The sequence below is a fragment of the Amblyomma maculatum genome, chromosome 11 (genome assembly GCF_055883805.1).
Source record: "Amblyomma maculatum isolate TAMU_Amacu chromosome 11, ASM5588380v1, whole genome shotgun sequence".
NCBI lineage: Eukaryota > Metazoa > Arthropoda > Arachnida > Ixodida > Ixodidae > Amblyomma > Amblyomma maculatum.
In genome coordinates, this window is record NC_139354.1 from 103,631,765 (window position 1) to 103,644,707 (window position 12,943).

Here is a 12,943-nt window from a genome sequence, read left to right on the forward strand (position 1 = left end):
ATGTTGTTCGCTCAGTGAAGCCCCGGTCACTTGTACTTGTGGCGTCTCATGACCAGCAGTGCACAGCTCGGTTGCTGTAGGCTCTGCAGCTAGTTTCTTCAAATCGCTGACGAATACCGCTTGCTGGAAGATACCCTCAAGGGGGCCAGGTGAGGTTTGTCCGAGATATATGTCATCACCGAGCGCAGAGAGAAACGCCGCATGTGCGGCAACTTGAATGTGGTCGCTACTGAAATGCAGTGCCAACAGTGGGCGTGTGGTGCATAACGCAAGATAAACGACCGCTTGTTCTACAAATCGTTTACGCAAACTATCTATCAACATATAGCAATAAACTACACTGTCAGGCAAGACCCATTTATGAGGCACTTTGATGCATTTGTAGTTCAACTGTTGCAGGGAGGATGCCAACTGAGCCACGAGAGTTGCGACATTTTGCGGTGTCTTAGGTTCAAGAACGCGGTAAATGCACCACTTGTGGATATCCTGGAGAGGTATCAGCCAGGCGAAAACTGATGCTGTGCACTGGAGGCGTTTCTTTAGTGGCTTGATTTTCTTCAAAGCTTTGCAAATTACGTCAGGTATGCTGCTTTGATCAAGGTCTCGCAGTCTAGGAAGCCAAGGCCAGTTGTAGTCATCGAGAAGCACCAGCTTTTCCGGCTTGACTCCCGTTAGCAGTCGATGTATATCCATAAGTCAAATTTAGTGACGTCGCCAATCAAGTCCTGACAGCTCAAAATGGCGGCGAGCTGATGGTGAACTGCGCTCGAACGATCCCTGCTGACTATTATGCTTAGCACGAAAAGGAAAAACGTGAGAATGGGTCAACCGCTTTTGTAAGGGAAGGAAAGGCTAAGCAATAACTACAAGCTACTTCCTTATTGTACCCAATTGTGAAGTATGGGCCGCGGCATTTTCGCTTATCACACACGCCTAAATGTCGACAGATGTGCCCAGATTAGGTGCCACATATTAAGTTATAACTTTAAGGTTCTGATAAGGAAGTTTTGTAACGAGGATCCAATTGGAGGAAAGAACGCCTATTGGCACTGTGGTAACTAGCAAGTACTGTATTTAAAAGAGCAAACTACAGCACAAGGCCGCAGCTGCACGCTGCGCAACAGTTGCAGGGTTATCTCAGATGACTGTTGGATTGAGAGGTCAAGTGATATGGCTAGGTAGTCTAAAAATAATGAAAATGTTCGTCACTGATAATTTCAAGTACCTGCACATATCTAAAAGAACGAGAAATTGTTCAGTTAAACGTAATCGAACCGGAATATACCCGCCCATACCGCTTTCGCGATATCTCTCTCGTTTTAAGTTTGCCCCTAGCAAGAACCCTGCTGGTAAGTCTGGGGTATTTCTATCTTTGTAAATTGCGAGGCGCAAGGCTGCGGCGTACCGATCTTTGTTTTTGTCTTCCAGCTGGATCAACGGCTTTTAGACCCGAAGCCGGTGAAATGTAAAAGTCTGATCTGCTGGAAGCGTAATTGGAAGGTTGATGTGAAACTTTAGACCTGTTGTACCTTAATCCTGCTCTTTATTCTTCTATTGGCTGCAGCCGAAACACACGTCTAATCTTGGTTTCCACATGTGTGATATAGAACATAAAAGCGCTCAAACAGATTGGAAATATATATTTCAAGCACTTCTGTAATAAGTGCGCAATTGACCCAAATACCGAAAGTTACATTTGTCAGCAGGGCATTTTATATTCAACCATCTGCAGTTGCTGCCGATCTTATGTAGATTCAGTATCAGTATTGGTCCTATGGTAAGCATGTGGTTTATTATGACTGACATTCGCGGTTAGTCCGTTGCCATTAAGAAGGCTGCACAGGTGCGACACAGTCCACCGTATTGAATAATGCAAGACAGAACGCGTTGATATTGCAATAGCATCTCCGTGTAATGCATGTTTTGAGTGATATGAGTGCGATAAACCAGATGTCTGTGTCTGCTTTTATACGAAGATCAAGCACTTTCAGTTTGACATCGTATCAATTGCGAGGTGTGATCAATGGCACAAAATGATATGAAGCACATTTCTTTCAGCTCTTCACAACATGTGCGTGATATCAAATACACATCTATACTGATGGAAATATTCGTATCACAGTCTATTGCAGAAGATCATTCAGGTGGTGCTCGAGATTATTATAATTCCGGGATACCCCATCGTTCAAGACCATCCGTTCTGTTTTGGAGATATGTGACAGAAAATCTGCTGTGGTGTGCAGATTGCTTTATTATTGGACATCATAACCAAGATGTCGCAGTGATTATTACGTTACGTTTTAAATATATCCCAGAAACAAAATGAATAATTGTAAAGAACGTAACGAACCGTTTCACAGGTTTTCATTTACTTGATTCTTTGTTGAAAGGAATTAATACGGAACGGCAGTGCAAAAGAAAACTGCACAATTTATAATTAAGGTAATAATTGGTTATATCGAGCCATAAATTGCGATAAGAAAAATTCTACAGTAGAATCATGCAGTGCAAATAGCAATTACGCGTTTTATCCTTTCCTATAACCAGGCCTTTGGCACGTCTTGGTCGTTTTATGTACAGCTATACCACTGCCAATTTTTACTTTTCACTTTCATGTATCATCAAACGTAATTTTGTGAGTATTACAGTCTGATCAAACCAAAGGTAATGACAACACAGTAGAAATTTTTGAATTGCAATAGGTGTGTCATGCACTCTACAGCATGTGTACAAGTTCGAAGAAAATATTTTCTAGCTTTAAATAGCAATTATTACACAGCAAATTACATGAGCTAGACGAAACTAGATTGAAATATCAGCAGACTCGTTTCTGTAATCGTTAGGTGGAGAACCAATTCGCGGAACTCGCCACCGAAATTGCTGAACATTGCTGATTTTCTCGTTTTGCATATTGTTCTGCAAGTAGGAAATAGCTACTGTATAAAATTTCTTTTTTTCTTCTAAGAGTAAAGCACCGCCAAAGTTTTTATATGATTTATTCAGCACAATAAGAGTGCTACATTAGACTGAATTCACGGTATAGAGCCATTTTACAGATATTGAGAGAAACAAAATTTACTCAGAACAAAGTGCTCATCTCTGCATTTAGAGTAACAATTAAACTGACTATAGAGCTAGTTGGTATATTTTCAAGGAATAACAGCACGGACATGAGGGATAACGGACAAGGAAGAAGAGAACACTGGCGCTGACTATCAACTGCAGTTTATTAGCAGGAAACAAGCAAAAAGAGACACGCAAATCTATTTGACAGCCAGGCTGCATTGGCTTCATTGATTGCTCTCTGTGCTTTCAAGGCAAGGTTAGTCTCTTGGCATGCCAGACGAGCGTTGTGCCCGGTGGAGGTTCGCATGTTGGGCGGCGGGCTGCTTCCATCAAAGGGCCACACGCGCAGGATGTGCCGGGTAATGTCATCCGAGTGGTGGTGACCACATCGCTTCTACAAGGACTGCCTCTGGGTAGCTTGCTGCCAGGATGACCATCCCGTCCAATGTTTCCGTGAGTGGTGTGAAGTTGCGCACAGCACACGAATTTCCTTTGGTACTCGTCCCGACATTGGCTGCCTACGAGGAAGACGCCTCCAAAACCCGAAGGGAAGCAAGTGGTGTTGGGTGAGCAGCGAGTATCAGAAAAGTTTCAAAAAGTGCTGAAATTCAGACTGAAGTTTTGTTTTCAGCCGATGCCTAACAAAGAGGAAAAAGTGGCTCTCAGAAGATCTATCTCGTATCATGCCCGGAAAGAGGGGCGCTCTAGGTGCCTGATTGAATGTGTTGACACTTTTAAAAAGACTCAAGGCGTAACTATGAAAATTGGTAGTTTTGCACCATTGATCTGAAGTGCGAAAGGTTAAGGGTGATTTTTTCTGACAAAGAGGGGTATTTTGTTACTTTCCCGGAAAATGTGTTCAATGAAAATCTTGCGAAGCTATTGCAAGAACTTTAAACAATCTCCTGTCAATGTAAAGCAGAAAAAGCGTGAAGCGCTGCGGTTACTCGCGGAAATGAACCTAGCCGTGCTTTAGTCTTCTGATAAGAATGCAATAAGGACTGTTTAGATGTATTTTTGGTTCGGTGAAAACGCACACGCCTGATTTTCCTTTACGCTGCATTATTACAGAACGCGCAACTTGGCAATACGAAGTTTTGATTTTTTTTTACAGAAAACTCTTGGTTCTCTCACAATCGACGATCCGCTTCTTGTGTCTCATTCTCTGGGTGTTGCTGATTATTTGAAGTGTCATAATCAAGATTTGTGCAGTATATTCATTATAGAGATTCGGGATTTGTTTTACTCCCTTCCGCACTATAGCTGACTTCAGTTTGTTAGCAAATGTAAACACGATGATAACGATGAAGAAGAATTCATTTCGAACTGCAGAATTTCTGGGGTTTTTTTGAACTTTTGTCATTTTATCTTGGATCCACCTTTATTGAATTGGAAGGAAGACTGTATACTCAGAAAAAGTGGGCATGCATTGGCTTAAAGGAGGCTCCGGTACTAAGTAACATCTTTCTTAGCTATGTAGATAAAGCTATATTAAGTATCCTGTAGGTCAAAATAAAACATCTTGGTATGTCGATGATTACATTGTTTTTGTCGATCGCGATGACTTCGATAGGCAGGTCATCGACGTTTTAAAGATTATTGGGGACAGCGGACATGGCCTTACATTCACCTTTGAAAAGCCTCATATATTACAGCTGCAATGTTTAGATATCAGACTGGAATTGAAGCCGGTACATGTGTGATGATCTTTTCTGCAAAGATCCGAAAATCATTTACTTAGTTACCATTCCGCGCATTCTAAGATTGTAAAATGATGTATAGCAGTTAAAATGATGTATAGTGTATGTAGTGTAAAATGATGTATAGCTTGCTTAGGTACCGCCATTTATAAATCCCGTGTACATGCTATCAATGACAATTTTAATCGACATGTTCAGAGGTTTCAAGATGATGTTATAGTTCTTCCATGCAGGAAGATAATAAAAAGGATAAAATATTGCGATAGACAAGAGTCACCACAGCATTCCAAAAACAGAAAAATGAAATTGCAGTCCTGCCGTATATTCACCAAACGTGTCACTGTTTGAATCAAGTAACTAGCAGATATTTTCTACACCTAATAAGCTGGGAAACATATGCGCTATGGCAGAGGCAAAAACAAGGGATAACAAAAAGAAACGAAGAAAAACGAAAAGAAGGTACCATATAAAACATGACTTGAAGTTAGTCTGCTGCGCAGAAGGAGTTGTGTATAAAGTGCCTTTTACATGCGGGACGACTTACATAGGTAAAACGGGAAGGTGCCTTAATACCCGCGTACGTGACCACAATACTTCATTGAAGGGCGCACCCTCTCAAACCTTGCTATGCATTACAGGAACTGTTCTCATAACGACCAACCAATTTGTTCATAAAATTGATGTATTCCCCTTTTTAATGAAACCAAAATTCTAGACACACACAAAGGTAAACAAACTAGAGACATCAGTGAAGTGTTTCGTATTCATAAAAATCATGACTTGTGTCTAAGCACCCCTTCTCTAAGTGTTGATGACTGGGAATTAATATATCTTGATTCCAAAGACTCATTTATGTGTTCGGCGGCTGGTGTTGCACATGCGCTCCTGGTTGTGAAAAGAGTATATTTTGCGTGTTCTTTCTAATAAACTGCAGTTGATTGTCAGCGCTGGTATTCTCTTCTTTATTGTCCCTTGTCCCTCATTTCCGCGCTGCTATTCCCTAAAATTTAGATTGGCCGTGAAAGAGAATGTGAATAGGTACGAAAAATTGTAAATAAATTTGTATGCTAGATGAATGTTTTAATAATTCTGTAATAATCATATTTGTGTCAAGCCTTTTGTTTTGAAACGCGCTTAAATGATAAAGTTTTACATCGGAAGTTCTTTACAGATTACTATTACTTCTACCTACTACCATGGACCTTTGTAGTTCAGTATCACATCTGAATGTTTGGTATTTAGTTACCCACTAGCAGCAGTGTAAACGCAGCTGGACTACTTGTTGCAAATATTAATTTTAGTACATTCTTTCCGCCGTTCTTGAGGTGTTTCATTCACGAAAATTGGCGCATCACTGAAGCGTAAGTGAGCGAACTCGGTGACAAAGTCATCCCCATTCGTTGCGTTTTCTGGCCTAACCCAGCACCGTGGTTTAAAGGGACACTAAAGACAGCCAAAGATAGTATGAAAATCTAATGAACTACATTTGGTGACACTGTCGCCGCATATCCGGCAGCAAAAAATAGAATAATTGCTGAGATATTGCGATAAGAAGTTGAGGTTTTTTCTTGTTCCCGCCGGTCGAATTCAAACTGTGCCCTCCGACTACGTAGTCGGAGTTGAGTGACGCACACTATGACGTAAGCGGAGACTCCGTGATAGCTAGCCAGCCGGCGCGGCCCGCGGCGTCGCATCCCTCAGGGGCCAACATGGCAACAGCGTACTCGCAACGACGGCCTCAGCCGAAATAAATAAAACAATGAAGAGAGTAATTTACCGAGCGATGGACCCATAAAGGAAGAAAAAAAAACATAGAGCGCTTGTAATGCACAATACTTTACATGTTTCTCAAGCTTTTGAGCTTGCACTGTGTATAAACAAACCGAGCCCTCGGTCATCGCAACGCTTCCTGACATGTTTACATACAAATAAGATTTATTTACCAGCAAAATAGTGTCCTCGCTGCTGCGCTTGTCAGTTTTGAAGCTTCGTCGCACTTTTTCCTTCAAGGTTTGTGCTACAGCTCCGTGTTCAGCGAAAATTACGTCCGCGGTAGCAGAACATGACCGAAGTGCCGGCGCCACTACATTTGCCAGCGCTGTGAAATTCCACATGTTAAAATAGATCCAGTGCACAATATAGTGCGCATAGGCATCCAGAACATTAGTTGCAAGACGTGAGAGCAGGCAGCATACGCCGATGATCAAGAAGTTGTAATGTTTAGATCGGCAGCAGAAACACTTTATTGTAAATGGGGCCATGACATAAAAACTAGAAATATTTCCCAGGTACCTGTGGCGCGGCGTAGCCGAGCGGTTAGCGCCGAACGTTATGGAGCAAGCAGTAGCGATTTCGAGTCTTACAGCTACTAGATTTTTTTTTTTTTTTAATCGATTTTTACAAATCGATTTTTTTTTTACCTTTTGTAATGTATTTCTGGTGCTTCGTTATTTTTAGTTTTTAGTTTTTACCTGAGGCCCTTTTTTTGGCCGGGCGACGAGCGCAATATATCGACGCTCTCCTTGGTATGAGCGGCAAGTATGCCCCTTTTGTTTACAACGCCTGCAAATAGCACGTTGAAGGTCTTGTTGACGCAGTATATGTTGGTCAGATGTGCCATGATTTAGTGAACAATTGAATGATAATGCGTTTTTCCTTCGGCACTTAGCATATGTATGCTTTTAGTGGCGTACGTAGCTGCAGTCAAGCGGTCAGGTCGCAGTCGAAGCGGCAACGGCGGCGATATGTTGGCGCAGAAGTGTGAACGAAGGAGCGTGTCGGCGGTAGCGGATTTCGCTCGCGTGCCTCCGAATGCTCAAATGGGAACCATCAAGGCGCATCTGCTGCTCCAAGCTTGTAATTCAGGCGCTGCAGGTTCAAACAAACTATCCGAGTGCTTACGAAATGCCTGAGCCGAAACATAACCAAAACTGAAGTGGGCGCCTGTGGCGCCTCCAAGTATATTTTTGTATTTGCCTTGCAACGTTTACGTTATCTTTTCGCAGTCGTTTACGTATGATAAAAGCATGTTATCATGTTTGAGAAAAAACGTACTACCGCATTCAAACATGCAATGTAATTCGCATTTGTCAGCCTCCGGGATTCCTAGCGCGTCACGTGATTTGTAGTTGCGAGCCTCGGCCGTTTGGCTGTGGTGGCGATACCTGTATTTCTGTTATTCTTCTTTACTACCTTATAACAGCTCTGTTTTCAGTAAGAGTGGTCTTTTTGTAATCAGGAACTGGTATTCTATCGATGCAAACCCACTTCCTTTCTCTCTTTAGTGTCCCTTTAACGTATCCCTAAAACACCTGCTGAACAAGAAACACGTATCTATCGGCGCCTAAAGCGTACAAGCATTGATGATAATTGCCACTCCTATCTTATTACTGCGTCACAGCACAAATACGGCCTCCAGCACGCTAAGCACACTTTTTATCACAACACACTGCCCGAATTTCACGCTTCCAATACTCAAAAAGGCTGGAATATCATTAAAATGCGATAAGATAGACTTCATTCCCAACATAACGTCCCGGTTCCACTTAAAAGTGTTGTGATGTTTTAAACGATGCATTTTTCTAATCATTTACCAATACTTTGTTGTCTACTTTACCCGATATTTTGGTTTCAGAACTGGCCCCGATGAAGCCAATTACTGCATTTTTTATCTTTAAGCGAATTGTACAAGGACAAGATGAAGATTCGTAAGGGGTACCCAAGACCGCGTGCGGGGATATATTTCCTGGCTGTGATGTCGATAACTGCTGCGGTATGGAAAATAGAGCAGCACCGCACAACAATTGTGTGTGCTACCTACACGAAGTGGAACTTCCGGGTGGGATCATCCATTGCTCTTTTTTGAATAGTATGCGTGGTAATTTCTTTTCCTTTTCAGAAACTTTGTTTTCAACTGTCTGTCATCATCATCATCAGCCTGATTATACCCAATGCAGGGCGAAGGCCTCTCCCATATTTCTCCACTTAGCCCGGTTCTGAGCTAGCTGCATCCACTTGACCCCTGCAAACTTCTTAATCTCATCCGCCCACCTAACTTTCTGCCGCCCCCTCCTACGCTTTCCTTCCTTTGGAATCCAGTTTGTTACCCTCAGCGACCATCGGTTATCCTCTCTTCGCACTACATGTCCTGCCCATGTCCATTTCTTCTTCCTAATTTCCACTAGAATGTCGGTAACTTGAGTTATTTCTCTGACCCACTCTCCACGCTTCCTATCTCTTAATGTTACCCCTACCATTCTTCGTTCCATAGCCCTCTGGGTTGTCCTCAACTTAAGTAGAACTCTCTTGGTTAGCCTCCACGTTTCAGCCCCATAGGTGAGTACACGCAAGATGCAACTGTTGTATACTATCCTCTTGAGCGATACCGGTAAGCTGCTAGTCATAATCTGCGAGTGCTTGCCAAATGCGCTCCATCCCAATCTTATCCTTCTTGTTATTTCATTTTCATGGTCCGGATCTGCGGTTACTACCTGTCCTAAGTAGACATATTCGCCTACTACTTCCAGTATTTCGCTACCTGTCTGTGCAGTCTGCTAAAGGGGATTTTACGATGGGCGGACATTGCGTGCGTGATACACACAATGATCAGGAGATTATTTAAATTGCCCTACTCTTTATTTTAGCGGGTAATATTAAGAAAATGAAGCCATGTATAGAGCAAGTAAACCTTGTTGTCAAAGTGTTCTTAAAAGGTTTAGGTGGAATGAACGGAAGAAGAATGCTATGCGGTATGAAAGAGCACTGAACAAGGCTAAAGGGGGAAGCCTCAGTTAGCAGGTGCAGCCAACTTTTCGACAAGTAGACTTGTATTCTGCACAAGTCCACTTGTGAAACCGTTGGCACGACTTTAAGAACTTTGTGATTCGAAATATTCAACGTCAAAAATGCGCATTTTAAAGCTCACTTAGTTGCCTTTCGTGCAATGCGAAGTCATAAATTGATTTCTGTCGCACATCTTGAGTATCAAATACAGATTTGCGTTGTGACCGAACGCTCCCCGTGTGTTATTTTGGATGATAACGGCTGATCACTCCCCACCGGCTGTCAGTTTTAAGCACAGTGTCCCGTACACGCATTGCAACGTTTTGCAGTTGGTTACACACTGCGGGCGTGGCTTGTGTCTTCTTGTGTTTTCCTCCCCCACTGACGCGCGGTAGCAGAACGGTTCCGCCGCTCGCTATCTCTATCCAGTCACCTCGCGTACTGGGGACGCGTCCTCTGGTCTCCCAGTGCAGCATAAAAGGGCAGACGGCGCATATAAATTTAACCGCGTCACCTGAGTATTGTAGACGCATTGGCTATTGTGGGGGCCCACCCGCAGTGCCGACTGCTTGAATGGACTAAGACAATCGCTGGTGGGCATCAAGCTATTGTCTACTGTACAATGGTGTGTCATAGCTTTACTTTAATTAAAACCTACTCTGCAACTTCTCTCTGTCTCTCGCCATCGTTTTCTTTCCGCCGATATAGTTCAGGTATTTCAGTTTTTCAGATAGCAGATACTAGAAATGGTAAACATCTTTTACTTCGTTGTTTGATTATTTCAAAGTAAAGATCGACGTACTACCTAATAGATAACTACATACCATGAGCTTACCATGAGTACTACTTCTTCTTGTACAGTTGTGAATTTAAATTAAGCACGGGTTTCGCGACTTGTGTGGCTAAGGCGTCGATTAGCCTTCATTGTAAGGAATTTGATCCATTAGAAAAGTCGTTAGTTAGGCCTTGACTTTGAATTGGCTTTGAATTTTGTTCTTCATCTTCTTCCCAATTTCCTGCCATTCCACCGGTTGGGTTGTGCGCGTGCTTTTCGGAAGGAGTCTTCGTTGTTTTCTTCTGATCAATAAATATTCAGTTGATAGTCCAGCTTTGTCCTTTCCTCTTCTTTCCTGTGTCTTGTCCTTTGGCTGGTTAAGTATGAACCCCTACCAACGTGCGCAGTCGTCAACCTTGTTGGATATAATGCTTTAATTATGGTACACAACAAAATGCGCGCTCATAACTTCAAACAGAATTTAAATTGATCTAGAGTGGTGCAAAAATGTACGAAACATTATAACCAGTGCGGTTAGCCAGCTGAACTCTTATAGAACAATTCTACTCGCTGGACAGGGTTAGAACAACAAACTGTTTTGATAAAAACGTTATGGGAGTGAAGCCTTTTGGTTGTGCATTGAAAAATATTGATTTTATGATATCAGGGCAAACTATTAGGGTGCGCATCCTTTTATAAAAAAGAAAGAATAGTCCTCGCTTCTCTCTGCTAGCTGACAGATATTTAAAATTGCACATTTTAAGCATTATTGTGTCATCGTCATCATCATCAGTCTGACTATACCCACTGCAGGGCGAAGGCCTCTCCCATATTTCTCCAATTAACCCGTTTCTGTGCTAGATGCATTCACTTGACCCTTGCGAACTTCTTAATCTCATCCGCCCACCTAACTTTCTGCCGCCCCCTGCTACGCTTTCCTTCCCTTGGAATCCAATTTGTTACCCTAAGCGATCATCGGTTATCCTCTCTTCGCACTAAATGTCTTGCCCATGCACATATCTTCTTAATTTCTACTCGAACGTCGGTAACTTGAGTTATTTTTCTGACCCACTCTGCACGCTTCCTATCTCTTAATGTTACCCCTACCATTTTTCGTTTCATAGCGCTCTGAGTTGTCCTCAACTTAAGTAGAACCCTCTTGGTTAGCCTCCACGTTTCAGCCCCTTAGGTGAGTACAGGTAAGATGCAAGTGTTGTATACTTTCCTCTTGAGTGATACCGGTAAGTTGCTAGTCACAATCTGCCAGCATTATTGTGTACTCGTAATTAAAGCGCTGGCCTAGGTACCTTGCTCTCACTGTACATGAGTATGTAGTAAGTAGTGGTGTAAGCCGACCTGCATTGACCGCGCATGCACATCTCTCGTATAGTTTTTAATATCTGAGAGGGTTCTTATTTGCCCCTGAAGACACATTCTAAGTGTCAACGTTCTGATCTAATACATCCTGCTCTTAAATGGCGATGCCGACAACAAGCAGTTCGCCTCTAATAATAATATACCATGAAATACAGTCACAAAGGCCACTCTTATCTAAATTTTTAATTTATTAACCTGACAACTGCAGAAAATTTGAAATATAGATTGCCTGCAGTACCAGATAATTTCCCATGCGGCGATAATAAATTTGGCAGACAGATACTAGAAGATTCGCAGTGCTGCCATTTCCATAAAATAGCATAAACCCAACATGTCAATGACAGTGTAATTAGTTCCAAATATCTTACCGGAAAGATTGTTAAACCAAATTCGATCTCCCATAGAAGCGCCTTTTGAGTTCACACAGACTTCAAATTCGCCGACAAGTGCCAGAGAAAAAATATTCAGTTGATAACAGCTCAAAGTTATACCTGAACGAACCCCATTTTCTCTCACGTCTTTGCTTTCAAACCCTTCACGAGTAGACAGGAATTATTCCGCGGCACTCACCTTGGAAAACTAGATTTTATATTTGACTTTATTGATGCTGTTTTAGATTTAACTTTATCAATTTCGAATGACAGCTGTGGTGTATATTTGATGCTTAGGTCAAGTGAGGATAGAATAAACGACACTACACCTCTTGGTATCGCATTTGGTTTCATCCCAGCCCTTGAAGTAGCATCGCTTATGCCTAGCAGCTAAAGCAAAATACGCAGCGATTAGAGGTTTCAGTGCCTCAAGTGTCCTTATTTAAACGGGCTAGAAGTAATCCTACCGATGGGAACAGTTCTTGAGAAAGGCTCGAATCTCAACGGGTAGCGTTGCCTGGCGGCTCGAGTTAATGCGGGAGCATCAGCGAGTCCTAGCAAGAGACTATAGCGTCACGTAACAAACACTTTTCATGTTGCATCACGCAAACCACTGAAGCAAGGACAAGAAAGGAGATATGATCACACAGCGGGTGCCTCGATAGCGTCTCATCTGCAAGTGCGATCGCAGCATTTATATACGCGGCACATCAGAGCAAGATTGGATAGAGCTAGATTTTAACGATAACAAATACTGTGGCCGGAACTTGTTCAGTCCGGCCGCACTGAAGCAAACGCAGTGATGCCGGCGGAACCTCCTCACCCAGGCGGTGTCGGTGCTTCTCTCTCCGAAAGCAAAGCTTGATAAGCGT